Raw genomic sequence first — 21352 nt, 5'->3', positions numbered from 1 at the left:
TCCTTTTGGGGGTGAGGCATCAGAAAAGTCATCCAGGTGTATTTACTATGATGTTTAATTTTATAGTCTTGGTTTTGGACATATCTGGTTATTATGGTATTTATTATACCTTTTCAAATGTCTGAATTCTAATATGTTTACATTAAGAAAACTCTATTGGGTTGTATTTATCTCTGATTAACAGGTAGCCCATCATCCTCTTGGGAAATGTGGAAAATGAATTCAGATACCACTATGAATATATCCATAACCATCAGCTTCACCGTGCACTAGTAAAAGTTATCATGTGTTATATTCTCTCCAAGTATCATCTGCACACATATACACTCTATATGCAATGAGTATGAATCCAGTTTAACTGGAATGGATGAATTTTCTGCAGTTGTGTACCCACATGTGTAGGGACTAACATCTACACCCATTCAATAGATCACAGACCTATAGGTCAGAGGTCTGGCACAGCATGACCTTATTATGTGCTTAGGGAAAAATCCAGGTATTGGTGTAGGTCCCACTGAGGTCTCAACTGAAGCCTCTGGGGAGTAATCTAATTCCAATATCAATCATGCTTGTTGCTACAGAAATAATCTACTTGTGACTATTGGACTGAAGTCCTCATTTTCCTTATGGCTGTCATCTATGAAGGTTCCTTGCTCCTAGGGACTAGTCCAATTTTCTGCTGTATAGCCACCTTCATCTTCCAGCCAGTGATGGTACATTGAATGCTTCCTGGGTTGTGAATCTCTGACTTCCCCTACTTAGAACAGCCAGAAAAATTACTTTTAAAGAACTTGACTGAGGCCAAGTGCGGTGGCACATGCCTATAATCCCAGTGGCTCAGGAGGCTGACAGGAGGATTGCAAGTTCAAAGCCCACCTCAGCAAAAGCGAGGCGCTAAGTGAGACCCTGTCTCTAAATAAAATACAAAATAGGACTGGGGATGTGGCTCAGTGGCCAAGTGCCCCTGAGTTCAATACCCGGTACCAAAAAAAAAAAAAAAAGAGCTTAACTGAGTAGGTCAGGCCTACCCAAATAGTCTCTCTTTTGCTACATAACAGAACATAATCATGGAACACATATCATATTTTTTTTGAGAGAGAGAGAATTTTTTAATATTTATTTTTAGTTTTTGGCAGACACAACATCTTTGTTTGTATGTGGTGCTGAGGTTCGAACCCGGGCCACATGCATGCCAGGCGAGCGCGCTACCGCTTGAGCCACATCCCCAGCCCCACATATCATATTCACAGATTCAAATCATGCTCAAAGAGGAGGAGATTATACAAGGGTGAAGGTCATTGAATATCATCTTAGAATTCTGCCTACCACATGGAGATTCAAGACAAATTTTTTTAAAAAATCACTCCAACTTCATCAGTGGTGTCCAGACTGAAACTGGTTTTTGACCCAGAGCTCAGGCCACTATTATAGGGCATCACTGTGCTAGGGTGAGGCCAGCACAGGGGAAGTGACTCGCCCAAGAATCTGCAGTCAGGGAGGTGTCCAGTCCAGTGTCTTGACTCTCATCTTTGGTCCAGCATCCATGTTGTCTGCTCTACCTCAGAATCAATGGGAAACTGTTCCTCTGGTATCAAACAGTATGGCAAAGTAAGGGGACAGCAAGCATATGTAATAATAGGAAATGGTGTCATAATTTATTCCTCTGTCCCAACCATCAGGTAACACAAACTACAGCTTCACACTGGCCCAAAGCTTACACATTCTGGGGTCTATTTCAATGCTTGCTGCTCCCTTTGCACAGGCTCTCTATGCATTTACACTTTTGAGCTTTGGCCAATGACATCTCCCCCTGGGAGGGAGGAGGCAGTGGAAACAGGACTCACACTGTATCCCATGGGTACTTTTCAGCATTTCTTATTTACCATCAGATGTCAGTGTGAAGGAATGGTGAGTGCCATTTCGCATGTGACCAAGCTCAGCCTCACAAAGTCTAAGACTCTCTCCAGATACGTGGCAGGATAAAAATGAGGTTCCATTTCTTGCTCTCCCCGAAAAAGAACAAGCAGCTTCCCATTTGGAAAATGGTCATTTTCAACTTTCCCAGTACTATGCCCTATATGTAAGTACTCACTCGACAATCCCCCATGTTAAAGATGGTGGCAGTGATGAAATCTTTGTGCCATGAGGCCTAACTATAGTGTCAAGTGGGTTGGCTGGTCTATGAGTTTAAGTGTACTGAAAAATTGGGAACATGATAGTATCTACAACAAGAGGAAACAGGATGCTGATTTTCTTCTTTTTTTCCCAACTTCTCCAGGACACAGGAGAACAGCAGGTCCTCCAGTGGCCATCTCTCTCTCTCTCTCTCTCTCTCTCTCTCTCTCTCTCTCTCTCTCTCTCTGTTGTTGCTATTTTTCCTACCCCTTTGTGACAGTAGGCGACATAGAGAGAATGTAGGCATCTAGGTCACCCCTGGGAAGGGACAGAAAGATGATAAATGCTCAACATGCTCAACATGAGAATAGGATCCAAAACAGAGGAACTGGAGCCTATGCCCTGGGTATTGATTCATTCACCAAGCACTTAGTCCCCACCTGTCTATTTTCTTTGTCACCACTCTACCACAAAGCAAAGACGCTCACAAACAATAGATACATGTGTTCCCAGGTGAGGATAAGAGAGTGACGAGACTTACCCCCAAGTCAAGAATGTTCCAGAGTTTCTGGTTTGGATATAATGCTTGCCCAGGGAGATCTGTCTGTCTTGCTCCAGCATCATTTCCAGAATACACAGCAAGAAGATTTGCTCTCTCCCTTCAGGAGCTCAAGGAAATATGCTTTTCTCATGTAAAACAGGGGGATAAAAGGGGGAGACAGGAAAATTTGGGAAACATAAAGAAATGGGGTAGACAGTGACTTCAGATGAATGGTTATGATATAATCAATTCCCTTCTTCCCTACCCCCTTCCCTATTAGGGCACTCATTCCACCACATAGAAATGACATGGATTCACAGTGAAAAGAGAAACATGTCAGGATTTTCTTTCTTGTCTCTACATGCTCTCTAGGCAAATGGAAAATTGTTACTGTACGCTAGAAGAAACTTAAGAAAACAATGCCTTAACCAAGTGAAAACTATGTCATGTGAGCATCACGTAGTACCAGATATGATGTAGTAAGAAGGGTGCTCCAACTCTGTGGTATTGTTTCTCAAAACTCATAGAATGATCTAACATGGAGAAAAACTGACTAAGCCTCATGATTGTCAGGGCCATGAAAGTATTCTAGCAGTTCCTCAAATAGATAAACATGGAATCACCATATGCCCAGCAATTCCACTCCTAAGTATATACTCAAGAGAAATAAAAACATGTCTTCATCAAAACTTTAATAAGTGTACACAGCATCATCAATCACAATTAATAAAAAGTGGAAATTATGCAAAGATTAATGGATAAACAAAACACAGTACATCCTTAAAAGAGAATGTTATTCAGCCATAAAAAGAAATGAATTCTACATGCTAGAATATGGATGAACCTTGAAAATATTATCTGAAGTAAACGAAGCCAGATGCAAAAGATCAAATATCATAATTCCATTTACATGAAATGCTAAGAACAGGAAAATCCATAAAGACAAAAAGCATAACTGTAGTTCATGTGGCTGGGAGTGGGTGCAGATTTAACTGCACTGAAACACAATGGGAATTTCTCAGGTAAAGAAACATCCAAAAGTCCATTATGGATATAGTTACACAACTCAATCTATTTACTAAAAATTACCAACTTTAAAATGTGTGATTTTAATTGTCTTTATATTTGCGAGAAAGCTTTTAAAAGGTGATTTTTGGCCTAGGGTTTTGTTTTGTTTCGTTTTGTTTTGTTTTTGGTATGGGGATTAAGCTCTTGGCTTCACATGTGCCAAGCATTCACCCTACCACTGATCTACACCCCAATCCCCTGGTCTTCTGTTATACCCCAAGAATAATAAAAAATTTCCTGAGGTTGCCCTTGTAGTGAAAACCTGATTTATCTCTGATCTCTTTCATATCTTCCAACTATGATGATAACTTAAGAATCGGTCCAAAATAGAGTCTAAGGCCCGCCCTCTATGACAGGAAGTCAGCATTATTACTTTCCTCATGCCTCTCCATACTTTTATTTTCCATATGCTTCCATTTTAGGGAGACTAAATTAGAACTTCCTTCATGAATGTCAGGATAGCAGTACTAATCAAAGGGCCACATAGGTGCACACCCTTTGCACCAACAATTTCCCTTTTAGAAGTCTATCTTCAGGACCTAGTAAGGGCCATGAATAAGAATCTGGTTATAAACGCTGCCATCCTAGAGCTGGGGTTGCAGTTCAGTGGTAGAGAGTTTGCCTAGCACATGTGAGGCACTGAATTTGATACTCAGCAATGCATAAAAATAAATAAATAAAATAAGTGTCTTGTGTCTATCTACAACCCAAAACTATATATTAATAAATGGAAGCCAGGTGCAGTGGCACACGCCTGTAATCCCAGCAGCTCTGGAGGGTGAGACAGAAGGGTCATGAGTTCAAAGCCAGCCTCAGCAATTTCGCAAGGCCCTGAGAACTCAGTGAGACCCTGTTTCTAAATTAAATACAAAAAGGGCTGGGGATGTGCCACAGTGGTTGAGTGGCCTGAGTTCAATCCCTGCTACAAAAAAAAAAAAAAAAAAAAAAAGGCAGCAGAAGGAAGGGCTGCAGTTACAGCACAGTGGTTAAATGCTTACCTAACACGTGTGAGGCACTGGGTTTGATCCTCAGCATCACATATAAATAAATAAAGGTATTGTGTCCATCTACACCTAAAAAAAAAAAACAAAAACAAGAAAAAAATAACAAACACTGCCATCCTGAGAACTCCCTTCCTCTACTTCTCTTCTGGGCCTGAATTTAGAAAGATAGGCTAAATAGGAGGCAAAGCCACAAAGAGGCAGAAGAAAGCAGAGGGAAGCATGATTGTCAGCATGCAGACACATACAAACCAGGTTCTGGTATGACTAGAATTCTCCCACGACAGTTTGCTGGGCTCAAACAGAGCATATTCATCTCATCTTGCAAACAGCCATGTGAACTCTGCCTCACACTGTGCCCTTCAAGTGGTGTAATGCCATCCCACAGGGTTGATAATGAGGAATATCAGAACACCCCAATTAACACAGTATTATGAAAAGTGAATATCACATCCATAAGATAGAATTCTAGAGGGCAATAAAAAATAAGTTATAATGAAAACAATAGTGAGAGGTGGTATGTTACCTATCAGATTAGCAATAATTCATATTATTTCCAATGTGTAAAGAAACAGATACTTTCATACCACATTGTTAAGAATATACATTAGTGGGCTGGGACTGTAAGTGGTAGAGCGCTTGCCTAGTACTTATGAGGTACTGGATTCGATCCTCAGCACCACATAAAAATAAATAAATAAAATAAAGTATTGTGTTCATCTACAACTAAAAATATTTTAAAAGAATATACATCAGGGCTGGGGTTGTGGCTCGGTGGTAGAGTGCTAGCCCAGCATTTGTGAGGCACCGGGTTCGATGCCCAGCACCACATAAAAATAAAGATATTGTGTCAAAATAAAGATATTGTGTCTGAGGATATTAAACTATAGTCTCTAATACAAATGGTAAAGGAAGTAAATTTTTATGCAACAATACAAGTAAAATACTTGGCAGCATCTATATGATGAATCGATCATTTGATGTAAATCAAAAACTAAATTGCAATTTAAAATATTTTCACAGAAATGTATTTACATATAAATATTGTCATAATGAAGGTAAAGGCAGGTTACAAAGATCACAGTGACCTGAATTTATATTTTCTCATATATGTCTCTATTTATCCAGAGAATTTTAGCCATAAAAATAAGATATCACTTGTTTCTCTCACATAGAATTTCTCTTCATAATAATGAGAGTCTTCACTTTTTGTCTGGAATCATCAGTATACCCATACACTGGAAGTGCCCCCTTTTTCACCCAGTTTTCCATAAAGCTTTGCAGAGTGGGTTTGGGCAAGCCACACCCTCCTACTTTCCTGAATAGCAATTTAAAGCTGCAGTTTAGAATTCTGTCACGAGGTGGCAATAGCGTACCACCATTATCAAATATCTCCACAAAGCAGTTTACACAACGAGCAGAAAAAATGATACCGCCATTGAAACCAGCTTGTATAGAATGATTCTTTTTCTTTCCCAAAACTGATAAGTGTAAAAGAATACTGTAAAAACATACAATGAAATTCCAAATAGCTCTAGCATGCCTTGGCATTCACCAGTGAGCATAGGGCAGCACAGACCTAACAAGAAGTGACCAAAAGGGGATGACTGAGAGTGGGTGTCAGAAGGTCTGGGAAGCATGTTCAGGGGTGGGGTAATGGATGGTGAGGATCCTGGTCACTGGGGGACCCTCTATAGTGTTGACACTTCAATCTACACCAAGGGGAAAGAGATAAATCAGTTAATGCCATGTACATTGGGGGTCAACAGCAAATGGAACTGTTTTGATATACATGTGAATTTTCCAAACAGAACTAGAATCATTTTTTTCATGAAAAGGTATATGTTGCAGGGTAACAAATATGAGTTTATCATAAGACTGGAAGTGGTGGCACATGCCTGTAATTCTAGAACTCAAAAGGCTGAGGCAGGAAGATGGAAACTTCAAAGTCAGCCTCAGCAACTTAGTGAGGCCCTAAGCAACTTGCCCTTAGCAATATCCTATCTCAAAATAAAAGGACTGGGAATGTAGCTCAGTCCTTTTGCTTTTGTTTGAGCTTGCCAAGAATGTGCTAGGCCCTGGGTTCAATTATCAGTATTTCGAAAAAGAGAAGGAAAAGAAAGATGGGTATTATCTGATAGCATGAGGGAGATTGTAACTTTGAGTGACTCAAAAAGGGGAAGGAAGTGATGCATGTTGGGAGCTTGGTCCTAATTCCAGTGTTTTCTGGAATTATTTAACTAACAGAAGGAATCATCCTGCATCCATCATTATCTAGGATATGTAAAACTGAGATTGGCTCCAGCCTCCCATCTGATCTGAGAGAAAAATTCAGCTTTGATGCTCAGAGTCCTCTAGGGAGGGTGAGAAAGAGAACCTCCTACCAGTCCTTACATTTTACCTAAAGAAGTGATTTAGGCTTTGTGAGCCTAAGCTTGGCTTGGTAATCTGTGAAATGGGCCTGACCATTCCATCCTTACTGTAAATACTGTAAAAATATACAATGTATGTTTTTACAGTTGACCTGAGGAAAACCTTCCCAGAGAATATGACATAGAACAGGACTTTAAAGTTGAGACACAAAACAGGATCTGGCTGAGCCTAAGGTAGGACTAAGGTAGGTATTGTGAAACCATTCCTCATCTTTCCCCTACTGAGAACACCGGCAGCTAGATAAGAATGCAAATCTCGCTCTGATATGCCTTGAGTTCAAAGTTTTAGAGACAGAGCTTATCTACCTTCTTGGGTATTTCATAATGTGATAAGAGCTGTTTCACAACACAACTCTGAGCAAACCCAAATCTAGTTCATCACACTAGGAAAATAGAAGTATCTGTGACCTAATATGGTGAGCTCAGTGACAGATCACAGTGGGAAGAAAGGTATGGTGTTTGCCTAATGGTTGTTACTGAACTGCTCAGTTCGTGTATTTATAGGAAACTTCTAGACCCATCCTGCAACTCATCAGTGCAAGGTCCTCAGATGATGCATTATCCAACCACATGACACCAAGATTTCAGCCATTTCTGGAGAGACAGAAATCCAAGACTCACTAGCAATTCTCTCACACATTTGTCCATTCTTTCATTTGCTAATAACTAAATATGTATTGTACTCATAACCTATACTATTCCATTAGAGGTATCTCATTAACTCCTTAGTGGAAATGAAAGTGTGAGAAGAGAAATAAATATATGGGCGACTTTAAGGTCAAAATCTGAGATGGTTTAAATCTGAGATGAGGTAATTCTTCAACGTTAACTTATAAACTTGGTCAAGTAAGTTTCAAAAAATTAAAGCTATCCAATAATCCCTCCTGGGCATCTCATTACCCATTCAGTGACAGGTTCAATATCTAACTTCCTTTCTCTCCCCACTCCTTCAAATCAAAGGTCCAAAAAGGATTTCTACATTCCCTGTTTATAAATTTCATTTTCCATTCACTCCTTATCCCATTGTATTTGGCTTCCATTCCCATAACTGCAATGAACATTTTTCCAAGGTCACAAACCACCTTCTTGTCACTAGATACAATTGTTCGTATAAATATATTAACACAGTGACTATTATTTTTAATGATGTCCTAAAATACACGTTTGAATCAACTGCTTCTCTCTCTTAACAATGAATTTTTCTAATATTTTTTAGATGTTGATGAACCTTTATTTTGTTCATTTATTTATATGGGGTGCTGAGAATTAAACCCAGTGCCTCATACATGCTAGGCAAGTGCTCTACCACTGAGCCACAACCTCAGCCCTCTTAACAATAAACTTTTGATAACTTACCAGGCTCTTGAGCATGACTACTGAGTACAAATGCAAACTGTCTCACTTCCCAACTGTGCAGTCTTGGGCAAGTCCTTATTGTCTCTATCCTTCAGTTTGTCATCTATATAACGAGGATTAACAATAGTACCCATCTTGTAAGTGTGCTCTAAGCACTGAATGCCTCAATACATAAAGAGGATATGATACATAAGAAATTTTAGGCAATTTTAAAATTTGTTTTTACAAATCATTATTGATCTTACTTTCTTTACAGTCATGATAAAATAGGGTACAGATTGGTGTTTATTCATAATGACATTTGTAACACGTTGTTACTGCAGGGCATGGTGGCACATGTCTGTAATCCTAGCTACTCAAGAGCTGAGGCAGGAGGATCAAAAGTTCAAAACCGATCTCGGCAATTTAGCAAGGCCCTAAGCAACTTAGTGAGACCCTGTTTTGAAATAAAAAAATAAAAAGGGTTAGGGATGTGGTTCCATTGTTAAGAACTCCTGGGTTCAACTCCCAGTACCAAAAACATGGAGATAAATTGTTACTGAGCATATTCATCTCCTAGGGCTGCCATAACAAATTACCATAAACTTCATGGCAAAAAAAGAGAAATTTATTCTTGTACAGTTCTGAAAACTGGAAGTTTAAAATCAGTGTGTTGACAGGGTCTCACCCTCTCTGAAGACTTAAAGAGGAAGATCCTTCTTTACCTCTTCCAGCTTGTGGTGGCTTCCATTTCCCTAGGTTTGTGGCAGCAGAACTCTAATGTCTGTCTCAATCACATGACCTCCTGCCTGGGAAGGTGTCAAAGTTCTCTGTCATTTCTTATACAAAAACAGAGGTCAGGGGCTGGGGTTGTGGCTCAGTGGTAGAGTGCTTGTCTACCATGTGTGAAGCACTGGGTTTGATCTTCAGTACCACATAAAAATAAATAAATAAAATAAAGTTATTATGTCCAACTACAATTAAAAATATTTTTTTTTAAAAAAAGGTCATTGGATTTAGAGCTCACCCTAAATTCAGGATGATCTCATCTCAAGAGTCTAAATTACATGTGCACAAACCCTATTCCCCAATAGGGCTGCTTTCACAGGTACTAGGAGCTAAGTCTGGGACAAATCTTGTTGGGAGATGTAATTCATTCAACCCACTACAATAATACAAGCAGGTTAAAAAACTAAAATAAGTTCCTATGTTATGTAAACAAATACCAAAAGTCAGCCATACATGTATAAATAAACACATGCATAAGAAAACTTATGAAATAATATAATTAGATGAAAGCATTAGCAGGATTTACCTTGGGTTTTATGTTTGGGGATTGTTATTTTATATTACTTCCTATATTTTCTACTTTTACCTATAATACATATCTATTTCTCTTGTAAATATACAAAATAATAAAATAATTAGGAAATAAGCATTTGCTGTCCCACCTATAGGAAAGTCACTTGGTGCAAAAGGGGAACATCCCTAAAACATAGGAAGGGAGACAGGAGCCAAGCAGCACTGTTTGCAGTATAACAGGACACATTTCCCCAAATTCCAAACCACAAAGATTTTTTTATATATATTTTAAATCTCTGCCTAGTCAACTGAGAAAAAACAAGTTACCTCCGCTTCATTCATTTTGATGTGCCCAATTAACAATAAATCTGGTCTGATGAGAGGCAGTAGCACATACTGGTTAGGTATCTTTGCTTGGATGCTACATGGCCTACTTTCAAATCTAAGCCTCTCCACTCAACATCCCTGCCCTAACTGTGCCTCAGTTCCATTATGTTAAAGTGGAACATCAATAGGCCCTCCTCCTCAGTTGTAGTGAAGGTTAAATGAACAATGACAGGCTTAACACTGATAATAGTATCTGGAACTATAGGAAGTCAACAATGAATATTAACCATTTTAATCACTGTTTTTATATCTAATTTGACTACTAATGTCTCAGTGGCCTTTTTTATTGTCATGTGTATTCAGAGTGATGGACATGGATTGCCCTTCGATGTCTGTCACAAAAAAAGCAGTTAACAAGGGTATAAGTAGTATGTTATCAAATTCCTGTTCTTAAATATAGTTACATTTGCACAGAAAAACTTGTGAAAAAAGTTTGAATACATATATTCAAAAAGTTCATTTGAGAGACAAACTCTTTTGAATATACATATATTCAAAATTTATCCATGTTTATTCATGAGTAATTGAATTTTAAGGTTTTTTTAAATGATGTTTTTTCCTTTCATGTAATTCCATTTTTATCCATAACAAAAATGTCTTGGTTTTGGAAGTGAGAAAAAAATAAACACCTCCAGTTCTTCCCCTAGGAAAATGGCTGTTTCCAAATGGAGAACATCCCTAAATCAAGGGAATTAGCTAATAGGGTCATCACAGAACTAACATATAAATCTACCTACACTGACAGCCACAGTTGGGTACAGTTGGGAAATTATAGATGTACAGGGAAAGGGCAAGAGCACGTCTCCACTTCCCAGGATTTTAGTGAAGGTCATCAGACGAAAGTTGTTTCACAACATATTCTCACTTTACTCTGCCACTGTTGAGATGAAAATGTCCATTTGTTCTCCTCATGTTACCTCCTCTCTGGTTTTCTATGAGGCAGTAGGGGATCTACAGACAAAACCATGAAACAAAACAATATTTCATTTAAGGAGAAACAATAAAAAAGGTCTAAAGAATAAAAAGCCTACCAAGATAGCAGATTAAGAGATACCATCCTTCATCTCCCAATGAAAGTATATAGACAGCCATTCACAAACCAAAACATCCCAGAGAGGGCTCAGAAGTCCATTAAAGAATCTGCAGTCAGTAACAAAGTGGAGCAAAAAAAGGAAAAAAAAAGAATATTCACATCAAAAAGGGTCTCTGGCGAGACTAGCATACCTCAGATGCCTGAAGATAGCTAAGAGCAAAGAAGAAAGTCAGAGGTTATCACTGTCAGAGGCCAGCTCCACTGAGAACTCCAGAATCTTGCTCACCACTAAGGTATCAATCATTCTTTTTAAGAGAAATCCTGAGATAAGACACAGATACATGCCCCTCCTTGCCACACAAGAAGCATCCACTGTTGAGCTATATTGAGAAAAGAACCATTACCTTTCTCAACCCCAAGCAGTCCCAAACCCAAGGCCATAGTCATTCGATGACTACTAATAATCTAGACCCAGGCTCTGTGGCTACATTGTACCCACCCATAACTCAGATACCAGAGCCATTGCCACAGTGATTAAGTCCATAATCTTGGCCCCATAGTCAAGCCTTTGCAATGCATTACCATGTTCCAGGTATGAGCTCAGCCACCACAGAGGGCAAGGCCCTGCCCTGATAATAGAGCCACTCACTTTGTTCACACTGTGCTTCCATTCTTTGCTCCCTGATTATTTCACAAATATCTGCACATTCTGTACTTCCACCAGTGCAGCAGTGGGGGTGCTTGTGCAACAGGTGTCAGGACCATTACCACCCTGGATCTCAGAGATATAGCCCCTCTGTGTATGCTTGTACTTTAGGCTTCAGCTTCGTGGAAGCTCCACCGACACTAGTCATCAGACACCAATCACAAGCCAAACCCAGTGTGAAGAGGAATCCATCTAATAGCAGCAGAATAAACACTCTTCTCAAGCACATATAGAACATTCTCCAGGAGGGATCACATGTTAGGCTTCAAGACAAGTCCCCCAAAATTATAAAGATTGAATTATATCAAGTATCCTTCCTGACCACACTGTTATAAAAGTAGAAATTAATAACAGGAGAAATTTCAGAAAATTCACAAATAGATGAAAATTAAACATGCTCAAATACCAATGAGTCAAAGAAGAAATTAAAAGAAAAAAATTTAAATATATCAAGACAAAGAAAAGTGGAAATATAATATACCAAAATTTATAGGATGCAGAAGTATTTCTAAGAAGAAAATGTATAGGAGTCAATGCCTACATCAAAAAAGATCCATCCGGGCATGGTGGCATGTGCCCGTAATCCCAGCTTTCTCAATTAAGTATTTAAAACATAATGTTTCATAATTTTATCTCTGTTTGATATTACATTTCTAAGTATTCTCTCTAATAAACATATTATGTTAAAGTTAGAGGTACTGCAATGACAGAACGAAGCAAATTTGAACTAGAGAACTAACACTTGTTGAAGACCTACTAGATACCACATGGAGTAACTTGTTATTTCCAGACTTGCATTATTCAAATCTTTAAAGTGATTCTATGAAGTAGGCAGACATTTATTCCTCTCTGCAGATAAGGAGATGGTCAGGCTCAGAGAACAAAGCACATGCTCAAGGACTTCCAGAGAGGCATCAAATAGACACTGAGATTGAAGGCATATCTACTAGCAAACACTGGGACAACCTGAACATCAAAATATGTAACTATGGGCTGGGGATGTGGCTCAAGAGGCAGAGCGCTGGCCTGGCGGGCGTGGGGCGCTGGGTTCGATCCTCAGCACTACATAAAAATAAAATGGAGATGTTGTATCCACTGAAAACTAAAAAATAAATATTAAAAAATTCTCTCTCTTTAAAAAAAATATGTAACTATAATAATAAATGCTAACTCTGATAAAAATAGCAATCTATGAGTCATTAATAAAATGCAATTCTAATAGCCAAAAGTCAATTAATAAATCCAGAAGGAATGACAGAATTATAAAACCAATGCTTCACAATTATCAAAGTAAGAAATGATTCAAGAAAGAATCAAAAATGGATGCTCAGTTTGCACCAAATCCCACAGCAGTCACTGAATCACCATGGTAACCATGCTGGCCAAGCAGAAAAATCAGAAAACCAAAATCTTCTATTTTTTTTCTAATATGTGCTAGGAATTGAATGTAACTGACATAACATGCAATAATTAACCTCAAAAATTTCTCACAATAAATACACCTCACAGCTTCAGCAATATACACAAAATATATATTTTATGCATATATACATGTCTACATACATACATACATATATGTTCCTTCCCTTTTTTTTTCTTACCACCCAAGAATCCAGGAATTCATCAAGGCAGATTTGTTTAAGGATAAAAAAGGAAAAGTCCACAATGTAATTCTAAATATTGATAGCTACTAAAGTATTTTATTTTAGTGATTGATTTCTCTGGAGATGACTTGTAGAATTGTGTCAAGGATATTTTCTTCTTAATTTCAGTATATTACCAATGATGTCTAAAAGTTGATAACAAAAATTCAGGCAAATGGATGTCATGATGGTTGATTATATGTCTCAACTGGCTAAGCCACAGTGCCCAGATGTTCAGTCAAGCATTCTTCTAGATGTTTCTATGACAGTGTTTTTGGATGAGATTTACATTAAATTAGTGGACTCAGTAAAGCAGACTGCCTTCCACAATGTGAGTGGGCCTCAACCTTCATCTGGTAGCCTCAACAGAACAAAAAACTGATATTCCTGGAGGAAGAAGGAATTCTGTTGGCTTACTTTTCAGATTTCATCTGCAATATAGGATCTTCCTAGTCAGTAAGTAGGAGACTACCTTTGAACTCAAACTTCAACTCCTTCCAGAGTCTGAAGTCTATTGGTCTCAGAAATTTAGACTTGCCAACACAAGAAGCTGTGAAGATCATGAATTTGAGGCCAGTCTGGGTAACTTAGTGAGACCCTGACTCAAAACAAAATAAAAAGGGCTGAGAATGCAGTTCAGTAGTAGAGAACCACTGGGTTTAACCCCCAATACTAGAAAAAAAGAGAGAAAGAATAAAAGAGGGGGGAAAAAAGAAGATATGCTTAAAATAATTAGGAAATGTAAATTAAAACAACAATAAGATACCACTATATCCCTCTAAAAATGGCTGGTGCTCTCTAGGTAATGGACAAAGGAACTCTCACACAGTGTTGGTGTGGGGAAAATGGTATAACCGCTTTGGAAAACAATTTGACAGATTTTTACAATGTTAAGCTTACATTTACCAAGTTTTCTAGTCATTGATTGTATTCCAAAATATTTTCCCTAGAGAAAGAAATCATTGCTCATGAAAAAACATTTTAAAAAACGTTCCCATCAGCTTTCATTTAAAAAAAAGACTCAAGGGCTGGTTTTGAAGCTCAGTAATAGAGTGTTTGGCCTAGCATGTGCGAAGCCCTGATACTGATTCTCAGCACTACAGAAATAAATAAATAAAATAAAACAAAATTCTTAATTAATTAAAAAGACTCAAAATAGGAAAAAGTCAATTATAATACAAAATGTAGTATATCCAGGTCATGGAATTTTATCCAATAATAAAAAATAAGAACTATTCATACATGCAACAATAAGGATAAATTTTAAAGTAATTAGGTCAAATGAAAGAAGGCAGACAAAAAAGAAAATAAGGAATGTATGATTCCATTTATATAAAATGAAAACTAATTTACAGTGACAAAAGATCACTGTTTGCCTAAGAATGGGGCAAAGTGATATAGAGAGGGAATCTAGAGTCAGGTAGGTGGAGCGAATTATAAAGGGGTATAAGGAAGATTTCTGAGGTGATGAGTATTTTTATTATCTTGACTTTAATACTGAATTTATCAGTACACATGTATGTTAAAACTTACTAAAGCATATATTTTAAGTATGTACAGTAATCTTTGATGTAATTAAATAAATCAGCCTGATGGTTCCTTCTATTATTATTCTCTTGTTATATTAATGGATCTGCACTATGATCAAATTGGTCCATGCTACATATAACCACAATAGAAATGATCATTTGTTATCATATGATAATAAAGTTAATGCCCACTTCCTTCTGAAGTATAAGAATAAAAATATTGCATCCTAGGAAAATAATCATGATACTTCAGAGTAACTGGTTATCTTAGGGAATGTGACCTAGTGTCATTATAATACAACACACTCTACTTAGAGTAATTTTTATTTTTGCAAATATTAGTTTCTAGTAACTAACATTTTAACTAACATTTGGAATACTTCTTGCTTTAAAAACTTCATTAAAAAGTAGAAAAAAATGCAGTCACCAGGAATGAAGTATTATAATCTCAGATTGCTAGAAAGACCTAAAATTGCATATTTCCACACCCACTAGAACAATACATGATCTGTGCAGATGAATTTCCTCCCAAACTTTTACTCAACAATAGACTTCTCAACCAGGAATGCAGAGTTGTTTTTTTTTAATGAATATTTATTTATTTATTTGTTTATATGTGGTGCTGAGAATCGAACCCAGTGCTTCACACATGCTAGGCAAGTGCTCTACCACTGAAACCACAACTTCAGCCTGAGTTTTTTTTTAAATCCCATCCACCAAGCAAGCAATGCTGCAGTTGTTGATACTAGATGGGTATTCTCTAATTTACTTCAATTCTTACACACAGTTCAGTTCTTAGCCCAAAGGATGAGGGTTTAATCTTGAAGACCATACCTCCCACACTTTAGATGCCAATCACAAGCCCAGGTTGTTTTGCCTGTGCTTCTGACTGGCCAGCTATAAACCAGGGTTTGCATGATCCCCTTCTTAGGTTTGATTAACTTGCTTGAGCAGCTCATAAAACTGAGGGAAACACATTTACCATTTTATTATTAAGGATATTACAAAGGACACAAATGTAGAAATATGTAAGACAAGTATGGGGGAAGAGACCTGGAGCTTCCATCCCCTCACCAGGTGCCACACTCCAGGAATCTCCCTCTGTTCAGCTATCCAGAAGCTCTCTGAACCCAGCCCCTTTGGGTTTTTTATAGAGGCTTTATAATATAAGCACAATCAAAGCATGAACAACTGAACAAAAGAATATGATCTCATGCTACTAGTCTGGGTGGGGAAACCTAGCAAGGTCTGTTGAGATTTTTCTTGGCCTCTCTTTAAAGCATTCCTTTCTCAATGATATGGGGCAGGGCTCATAGTGGCATGAGGGTCAGAATACCTATTATCAGACAAGATAAGTCAAAGAATTTCTTTATGGCCAGCTGAAAACGGCAGGCAGGCATGGTGGTGCATGCCTGTAATCCCAGCTATTAGGGAGGCTGATGCAAGATGATCAAGGCCAGCCTCAGCAACTTAATGAGATGCTATTTCAAAATAAATAAGGGCAGGAGATGTAGCTCAGTGGCAGAGTGCTTTCCTAGCATGTGTAAGGCCTTGGGTTCAATCCCCAGCACCTCAAAAAAATTGTTTTGCAAATGCGTATTAACCATCATTTTCCCCCAACTGAACTATTCATTGCTTTGTGACAAAGAAGGCATTCCTAACATGGGCCCTAAGTACTACTACAAACCACATACTACTGAAAGAATGAAATCCCACCAGCAAAACCTCTTCAAGGATGAGATCAAAGTAGCTTCTCTACTTTCAGACTATTTTGTGAACCTTGTGTATGCTATTCTGCCATATACTCTTATTCAGATCTATGAACTCACTTGAGCCAGGCATTATATCTTACCAGGGATGGAAGTGTTGGGAGTGTCCTGAGCACTGTTGCCCTTCAGATCTTCAGCAGCAATCATGACCCACATCCTCAGAAAACTGTCTTCTTTAGACACCTGATATGAGCCATATGAGGAGCTTCCAGGAAAGAAACAGAATCCAAAAATGACCTTGTCTTACAAGAGTAACTATGCCTGGCACCATGTTAGGCACTGGATCATTGAACAATGACATTGATACAATTCGGTAGTGATCATAACAACCAGAGGGTACAATGGGATTCTCACCACGCCTTTTCCTTCTCCTTTCCTCCTCTATTCCCTAACAATAAATTTAAAAAAATAGTTGTAGATGGACAATACCTTTATTTATTTATCTTTATGTGGTGCTGAGGGTCGAACCCAGTGCCTCACACATGCTAGGGAATGCTCTACCACTGAGCCACAATCCCAGGCCCCCTAACAACAAATTTGAAAAGGAATAAGTGGCCTGAATTCATACAGGCATTCATGATTCCACAAAATCCACAGAGCTATGTGCTTGCAGGGTGGGCCTGTGAGAGAGCATTCCTAACCCCATTTTACAGAGGAGTAGCTAGGCTACAGAGGGCCATTCCCCGTGTTACCCTCCTGTGCCCCGCCTTTATATGAGAGGTAGGTCCAGGACACCTTGGAGAGAACATCATGCTGCCTGGTGCCAGGAGGGTCCCACGTCTCTCTCCCTCTCCATTAAGCAGGGCACCAAGTCCTAGAGCGGGAATGAGGCGACTTGGGTCTGAGATCCCTTCATCTCCCCATCTCAGCGGAGTTCAATTCCCCCCCCCCCCCCGCAGGGCACCCACACCCTCAGCTGAGTCCAAACACCTGGAGGCGGGGCCGTGCTCTTCTCTCACCAGATCACCTCCTAGTCTTAAAAAGTCGTCTTGGTCGCCTTGGTCGCCATGATGACGTCAGGTTACTGTGGTAACGGCGAAACGCAAGCTGTTTCCCCCACACCGGAAATGCCTACACAAAGTCCTTCCCTCACCTTCTCAGAAAACAAACAAACAAAATCCTTCCTCCTGCAGGCCACCATCTAAGAGACTGCCAATTAGACAAACTAGTCTGGGATGCGGGAAGTTGGTGGAATTCTGGTCCGGTTGTGCGACTCGGAGGATTGCAAGTTCGAGGCTGACCTCAACAACTTAGCGAGGCCCTATGCAACTTAGTAAGACCTTCTCTCAAAAAAAAAAAAAAATTAAAAAGGGCTGGGGATATTGCTCAGTGGTTAAGTACCCCTGGGTTCAATTCCTGGTATCATAATAATAATAATGATGATGATGATGATAAACAAATAAGCCAATATATCTATTGCATGCATGTGCATTTCCACATGCATAGAAAAATTGTATGCCAAGTACAGACCAAAAACTCAAGTATGGACCAAATGTTAGCAGGGATTACCTCCAGGGAATAGAATGGAGGAATGGTGGTCAGGAAGAGTTTTGATTTTTACTAGCTGTGAGGCATTAAAGACACATAAATTTATAAATTTATAACCATTTCAAAAAATCATGTGTGGAAGATATTCTAACAAGCAGTAAAGTACAGAAGAGAATAAAATTTATATTCAATATCCACTCATAACACATTTATCTAATTCTTTGTTCTATTAAAACTGATATAGAAATGTTAATTAGCTCCATATGGTTTATGATGTAAAAATGCAAAAAAATAAAATCATGGTTAGTGGGATACAGCTTAAAAATTTAAATAAATGTGATCTATGTTCCTTCCAAACTATAGCTCATCAAGGGAAAACATTATGCTCTGGTGAATAATAATATATCTTGAATAACATGCAAATGGTCAGGAATCATGGATTGATGGGTATGATTGTAAGAGGGAAAATGGCATGGGGAAATATGGAGTTTTTGTCACAAAGAGAACCAGGATTTCTAAATATTTTAGCTTGTTTCAGAACCATACAAGGATACTGGGGCCATATGTCTCAGTGACTTTTGCCCTCCTTTAGTGGGACTGATTGCTTAACTGGAACACCAGGAAGGATAACTTATCCCTCATCCTTCTTCACCTCAGGCAATACATTCACTTGGGAGAATAATTAAGAGAGTCCCATCATCCAGCCCCAAGCCCTGTCGTGTGTCCTCATCACCACTGTCACCAGGCCCATATTAAGTTTCTATAATGAAAATCTAATGTTCTGTTACTTCAGGCCACTTCACATGGATGCTCCACTCCATTCCACTCTGGGTATAGCATTTTTACCATCAGAGTCCAAAGTTTTTTTAGGTTGCCAAAAACAAGCAGGATCACATCTGTTTACAAACTCTCCAGTGCCTTGCTAGAGGTCAGAAGGTAAAATGCAAACTATGGACCTTAACCTGCTGGGCCCTGTGTGCTCTGGACCCTGCTTTCCTTACTACTCTCATCTGGAGCCATTCTTCTAGCATTCACTCTGCTCCAGTGGCCTTCTTCCATCCCAAATGGGCCAAGCTACATCAAACCACAGAAATTCTGAACATGCTCTCCCCAATGCCTGCATTGCTTTCTCCTCTTGCCATTAAAATGTAATTTCTCAAAGGGGATTTCTGGGCCCTCCTCCCATCTATATCTCCAAATGTTGTTCTCTAGGATGCTTGACTCCACTCCATATAATCCATTTGAGCAAAAGTGCTTGACAAAAAAGGAGAAATCAAGTAAAGAAAATGGCAGAGTAGCATAGTAAATATTCAGTCTAGATACCATGCTCCCATTAACCTGGCTCCCTGGTGTAATCCACCTTAGTAGGTGAGGAAAGGAAAGAGGAAATGATTCATTCAAGATGCTGTCAACAGTGAGGGCTCAGGCACTAAGATTTGGTCAGAGTTTCTGAATCTTCTTTCAGTGTTCCTTCCCAAAGACCCACAGTCATCAAGTGCCTCATTTTTCTGGAGCTCCAAGAAGATACTGACTCTTAGGTTATGGACCCACCTGAATTACTGAACCCAAGAAAGCGACAAAGAAGATACAAGCACTCAACAGGAAAGACTAATCTTTTTTCTCTTTCTCCTCTCCATCATAAAACTCATTCTAAAGCATTCTTTTTTAAGTTCTGTTTTATTTTTACTTGGCAGATAATAATTGTGGAATATAATGTAATATTTCCATACAACTATACAATGTGTCTTGATCAGATCAGAATAATTGTCATATTCACCAACTCAATTTTATCATTCCCTTGTGAGAACATTCAAAATCCTCTCTTTTTGCTATTTACAGATATGCAGTATATTACACAACAGAACTCCAGAACATTGAACTAATTGGTCACTTTCCACAGCATTCTTTATCACAGAAATGACCTTGAACCTGTCATATAATATGTATTATTGTGTTTATTTTCCTGCTTCTTTCAACTTTCCCAAAATGCTAAGACACAGTGATGATCTTGAGGTTAAAATAATATTTCTCGGGCTGGGGTTGTAGCTCAGTGGTGGAGTGCCTGCCTCACACATGTGAGGCACTGAGTTTGATCCTCTGCATCACATAAAAATTTAAAAATATCAAATAAAGGTATTGTGTCCATCTATGACTTAAAACATTTATAAAAATTTTTTTAAAAATAGGGCTGGGGATGTGGCTCAAGCAGTAGCGCGCTCGCCTGGCATGTGTGTGGCCTGGGTTCCATCCTCAGCACCACATACAAACAAAGATGTTGTGTCCGCTGAAATCTAAAAAATAAATATTAAAAATTCTCTCTCCCTCTCTCTCTCTCTTTAAAAAAAATAAATAATATTTCTCTTAGAAAGAATAAAGAGAAAACAAACATATACTGCCTATGTGTTCTAGATATTCTATTTAGTTAGTATCATTTTTTTGCAGATTATAAGAACAAGGCACTAAGAGACTAATTATGGGTTTCAAAGTCACACAGTTACTAAAAGAAACAGCTGCTATCATAATTGCCATGTGTTTGACTCAAAGACCTGTGTATGGAACCAAGCACAGAGCCTCCTGTTTCAATATAAAAAGTGGAACAATAGGACCTCCTATACACAAATGATTGAATATGATCTGGTACATCAACTTTGCAAAGAATTTTGGTTATGTTTATCTGGTAACGCCTCAAATGGATCCACAGTTATATATCCAGAACAGATGTGCACAAGATCTGTATAAGAAAGACCTCTGCACCACCTTTTTAAAAATCACAAATTTGAAGACAACTGAAATACCCACAAACAGATTATTCTGGATAAATAAATCATACTCCAATCATGCAGTTGAATACAATATATCTGTAAAAATGAATAAACTAAAGCTACAGCTATTAAAATATAGATAAATCTTAGAAACAAAATCTACATCTAAAAAATAAATATTTTAAAAAACTACAAGTTACACAGTATCATCGATTTAAATAGGTTTACATATACTTGTAGA

The 21352-nt window shown here is 38.4% G+C and overlaps 1 long non-coding RNA gene across 28 annotated transcripts in view; it reads right to left on the bottom strand.

The window, feature by feature from the left end:
- LOC110597942 (uncharacterized) overlaps positions 1-18010 on the bottom strand; it is an 87790-nt gene extending 69780 nt beyond the window's left edge. For 3 of the 28 annotated variants that reach the window (XR_013431729.1, XR_013431723.1, XR_013431736.1), the window contains exons 1-5: positions 17792-17991; positions 16945-17066; positions 11047-11132; positions 4723-4797; positions 2657-2797 (exon numbers count right to left, since the gene is read on the bottom strand). This is a non-coding gene — a long non-coding RNA (uncharacterized LOC110597942). Of the gene's footprint in view, positions 1-2656; positions 2798-4722; positions 4798-11046; positions 11133-16944; positions 17067-17791 lie in introns of all 28 variants that reach the window. The other 25 variants (XR_013431721.1, XR_013431734.1, XR_013431731.1 and 22 more) reach the window with 23 other exon arrangements.
- Between the last annotated feature and the right edge of the window lie 3342 nt (positions 18011-21352).

The sequence above is a fragment of the Ictidomys tridecemlineatus genome, chromosome X, assembly GCF_052094955.1.
Source record: "Ictidomys tridecemlineatus isolate mIctTri1 chromosome X, mIctTri1.hap1, whole genome shotgun sequence".
NCBI classification, from domain to species: Eukaryota; Metazoa; Chordata; class Mammalia; order Rodentia; family Sciuridae; genus Ictidomys; species Ictidomys tridecemlineatus.
The sequence above is the reverse complement of the archived record's forward strand: the minus strand, read 5'-3'. Positions and strand labels throughout refer to the sequence as shown.